This window comes from Schistocerca piceifrons, unplaced genomic scaffold, assembly GCF_021461385.2.
Source record: "Schistocerca piceifrons isolate TAMUIC-IGC-003096 unplaced genomic scaffold, iqSchPice1.1 HiC_scaffold_295, whole genome shotgun sequence".
In the NCBI taxonomy this organism is placed as follows: domain Eukaryota; kingdom Metazoa; phylum Arthropoda; class Insecta; order Orthoptera; family Acrididae; genus Schistocerca; species Schistocerca piceifrons.
Window position 1 is genome coordinate 35,001 of NW_025728510.1, and position 5,000 is coordinate 40,000.

Here is a 5,000-nt window from a genome sequence, read left to right on the forward strand (position 1 = left end):
GCCACTCTGATCACGCACCACTCTCTGCTTCTAACGGGCGCACATACAATATGTAAGCACCAGCATGGAACAACATCCAGTGCATCCTCTCCGCCACATTACACAATCCACACTATCACAACCAGACCAGGAGGTCCATGCGGAAAATACAATATCCCACCCTTTCGACATCCACCATTGCGCAGATCAGGCACCAACACCCACACATGTCCTATACAACGGTGCACCCAACATCACAATAGTACCTCCTGTCACAGCGCACAAACAATGACATGAGTCAAAGACACAGGTCTGACACAAGCATAGAATTGGAGCGCCGCCTCTAATAAGCCAAAGGTGCATCCTGACGTGACAAATCTGATCATGTCACAAGCATTCACTTACTATAATCACTATCAACGAACCTGCCGCCCCCGCCCCCCCCCCTACACCTTTCCTTACAACAACGTGTAACCTAACCTAACCTAACCTATGTTGTACCTTAACCTAACCTATGTTGTACCTTAACCTAACCTATGTTGTACCTTAACCTAACCTATGTTGTACCTTAACCTAACCTATGTTGTACCTTAACCTAACCTATGTTGTACCTTAACCTAACCTATGTTGTGCCTTAACCTAACCTATGTTGTGCCTTAACCTAACCTATGTTGTGCCTTAACCTAACCTATGTTGTGCCTTAACCTAACCTATGTTGTGCCTTAACCTAACCTATGTTGTGCCTTAACCTAACCTATGTTGTGCCTTAACCTAACCTATGTTGTGCCTTAACCTAACCTATGTTGTGCCTTAACCTAACCTATGTTGTGCCTTAACCTAACCCATGTTGTGCCTTAACCTAACCCATGTTGTGCCTTAACCTAACCCATGTTGTGCCTTAACCTAACCCATGTTGTGCCTTAACCTAACCCATGTTGTGCCTTAACCTAACCCATGTTGTGCCTTAACCTAACCCATGTTGTGCCTTAACCTAACCCATGTTGTGCCTTAACCTAACCCATGTTGTGCCTTAACCTAACCCATGTTGTGCCTTAACCTAACCCATGTTGTGCCTTAACCTAACCCATGTTGTGCCTTAACCTAACCCATGTTGTGCCTTAACCTAACCCATGTTGTGCCTTAACCTAACCCATGTTGTGCCTTAACCTAACCCATGTTGTGCCTTAACCTAACCCATGTTGTGCCTTAACCTAACCCATGTTGTGCCTTAACCTAACCTATGTTGTGCCTTAACCTAACCTATGTTGTGCCTTAACCTAACCCATGTTGTGCCTTAACCTAACCCATGTTGTGCCTTAACCTAACCCATGTTGTGCCTTAACCTAACCCATGTTGTGCCTTAACCTAACCCATGTTGTGCCTTAACCTAACCCATGTTGTGCCTTAACCTAACCCATGTTGTGCCTTAACCTAACCCATGTTGTGCCTTAACCTAACCCATGTTGTGCCTTAACCTAACCCATGTTGTGCCTTAACCTAACCCATGTTGTGCCTTAACCTAACCCATGTTGTGCCTTAACCTAACCCATGTTGTGCCTTAACCTAACCCATGTCGTGCCTTAACCTAACCCACGTCGTGCCTTAACCTAACCCACGTTGTCGCCTAACGTAACCCACGTTGTCGCCTAAACCTGCTCTGTAATTGTTATACGACTCGTTCAATTAGTGTAGTGTTGCCCACCCGCAACCCTCGCAATATAGTTCGCTACTCGCACTCCCCGCTCCCCTGTGTATCGCTTCATGTTAAACACCTTGCAAGTCTTGCTCACTTTCCACATGCTCCTGCTGTACACTGTAATGTGGATGGCAGCAGGACGTACATGCCGCCCCTCCCCACGTCCCCACCTTGCCCCCTGCCTTCGCAAGCTGGTTGGTGAGAACTTTGCATGTTCAATGCCCTCCGCATGCGACGTACTCAGGCTACGTTGTGGTGCGGCCTGTGTCAACTGTCCGCTAATGTCGTACGCGTAAACCACAATCTGTACTGCACATTCGTCCTTATGTACTGAATGATACATCGTGGCACATGTGTGACCGTACAACGACTGCGCCCAAAAACGGCGGACCATACAGTGCAAATATTGTGCACGCAGCTACGTGTCGTCTCCCTATGAGAGCTGGATTGCAGTGTGGTACGCCATAGAGACGTGTGGGAGGAACGGACGCCGTGGATGGCGATCAGCATGAGCTGTCTGTTGATGTATTCGGACCTAGTCGTCTCTCCTCACACACCGTGATGGCATGGTGCACCGCGTTCCATATCTGCGACATGCTACAGAGGCCGGTTGACAGTCGTTCGAGCAATGGACATCGCATACGTACGGGGGCCACCTTCCACGTATTGTCTAGGCGTGCACATTTTGTTGCGTGTATGTGGGCAGACGTAGTGTGGCGTGACACCTGACACAGGCATGCAATAATCGTGGAAGTTGCAAATGGCGATGGACGCCTGCGTTTTCTGGTGAAGTTACGCAAATGAACAAATGGTAACCTGTTGTGGTGCGGTTGTTCTCGCTAGGGGTGAATCGGTGATGGCGACGATAGGTTGAGGTACTAACCGGTTGTTCCAGCGATACCCACCATGCCGACGAAACTGAACGGCATCTGGGTGTGAAGCGATACGCGGCGGTGGCTGGGTGGGACCGTCCCCGGCCGGTGAGGGGGCGCCTCCCGGCGTGCTGGCCGCGCGGTGCGTGGGCGCACGCGCTACAGCCGGCTGGTGGGGGCGGCCAGTGGCAGGCGCGCCGGCCGACGGACGCGGCAGGCGTCGCAGCTGCGCGCCGGCGCACCCTGCGCGCGGCGCCGTGCGGCCAAAGTAGGTCCTCGCGGGCCCGGTGCGAAGCGCGGTGGACATCTTCAGTGTGCTGGTCCGATTGAGGACTGTGTGCGTTGAGGATGCGCTGCCGCCCGGCGCTCGGCGCCGCGACGCCGTCTGCTGCTCGGTCGCCCCAGCGGTTCTCGCTGGTGGTTTGTATCGCAGCTGTGCGGATGTGTTGGCGCGTGCGCTGTGCTGGGAGAGTTCGCTTCGGCACCCAAGTGGGGCTTTTGTCCTTCTGTGGCGCTGGCGTTGGAGCTGCCGGTCACCGTAGGTGGCGCGTGTTGTCTCCCGCCGGCAATGCCACGACAGCACGCTCCCGGGCCTCTGTCGGCAGCGGCAAGCTCAGTTGGGAGCACGGGTGGTCGCACCGAAAGCGTCTACTCGCCTAACTCCGGGCGATTGCGCCTCTCTCGAACCCGACCAAGTACTTGGGACGGCGCTGCGCGCCGCCGGGACCTGAGAGGGTTTCGAGGTGTATTGTGCAGGGGAGCTCAGCCTCCTCCTGTTTGCAGAATGATTGAGCGGACGCTTGCGTGTTCGCGCGGGCCCCCGGGACACACTCCCGGGCGGCCGGCTGCTCAGCTCTAGTTGACGCAGCTCCCTGGTTGATCCTGCCAGTAGTCATATGCTTGTCTCAAAGATTAAGCCATGCATGTCTCAGTACAAGCCGCATTAAGGTGAAACCGCGAATGGCTCATTAAATCAGTTATGGTTCCTTAGATCGTACCCACGTTACTTGGATAACTGTGGTAATTCTAGAGCTAATACATGCAAACAGAGTCCCGACCAGAGATGGAAGGGACGCTTTTATTAGATCAAAACCAATCGGTCGGCTCGTCCGGTCCGTTTGCCTTGGTGACTCTGAATAACTTTGGGCTGATCGCACGGTCCTCGTACCGGCGACGCATCTTTCAAATGTCTGCCTTATCAACTGTCGATGGTAGGTTCTGCGCCTACCATGGTTGTAACGGGTAACGGGGAATCAGGGTTCGATTCCGGAGAGGGAGCCTGAGAAACGGCTACCACATCCAAGGAAGGCAGCAGGCGCGCAAATTACCCACTCCCGGCACGGGGAGGTAGTGACGAAAAATAACGATACGGGACTCATCCGAGGCCCCGTAATCGGAATGAGTACACTTTAAATCCTTTAACGAGTATCTATTGGAGGGCAAGTCTGGTGCCAGCAGCCGCGGTAATTCCAGCTCCAATAGCGTATATTAAAGTTGTTGCGGTTAAAAAGCTCGTAGTTGGATTTGTGTCCCACGCTGTTGGTTCACCGCCCGTCGGTGTTTAACTGGCATGTATCGTGGGACGTCCTGCCGGTGGGGCGAGCCGAAGGCGTGCGACCGCCCCGTGCGTGCTCGTGCGTCCCGAGGCGGACCCCGTTGAAATCCTACCAGGGTGCTCTTTATTGAGTGTCTCGGTGGGCCGGCACGTTTACTTTGAACAAATTAGAGTGCTTAAAGCAGGCAAGCCCGCCTGAATACTGTGTGCATGGAATAATGGAATAGGACCTCGGTTCTATTTTGTTGGTTTTCGGAACCCGAGGTAATGATTAATAGGGACAGGCGGGGGCATTCGTATTGCGACGTTAGAGGTGAAATTCTTGGATCGTCGCAAGACGAACAGAAGCGAAAGCATTTGCCAAGTATGTTTTCATTAATCAAGAACGAAAGTTAGAGGTTCGAAGGCGATCAGATACCGCCCTAGTTCTAACCATAAACGATGCCAGCCAGCGATCCGCCGCAGTTCCTCCGATGACTCGGCGGGCAGCCTCCGGGAAACCAAAGCTTTTGGGTTCCGGGGGAAGTATGGTTGCAAAGCTGAAACTTAAAGGAATTGACGGAAGGGCACCACCAGGAGTGGAGCCTGCGGCTTAATTTGACTCAACACGGGAAACCTCACCAGGCCCGGACACCGGAAGGATTGACAGATTGATAGCTCTTTCTTGATTCGGTGGGTGGTGGTGCATGGCCGTTCTTAGTTGGTGGAGCGATTTGTCTGGTTAATTCCGATAACGAACGAGACTCTAGCCTGCTAACTAGTCGCGTGACATCCTTCGTGCTGTCAGCGATTACTTTTCTTCTTAGAGGGACAGGCGGCTTCTAGCCGCACGAGATTGAGCAATAACAGGTCTGTGATGCCCTTAGATGTTCTGGGCCGCACGCGCGCTACACTGAAG

At 52.9% G+C, this 5,000-nt stretch overlaps 1 non-coding gene across 1 annotated transcript in view; it reads left to right on the top strand.

The window, feature by feature from the left end:
* The first annotated feature begins 3,416 nt into the window (after positions 1–3,416).
* Positions 3,417–5,000, top strand: part of LOC124744490 — a 1,909-nt gene continuing 325 nt past the window's right edge. Inside the window, exon 1 of the ribosomal RNA XR_007010786.1 lies at positions 3,417–5,000. This exon is cut by the window's right edge and continues 325 nt beyond it. This is a non-coding gene — a ribosomal RNA (small subunit ribosomal RNA).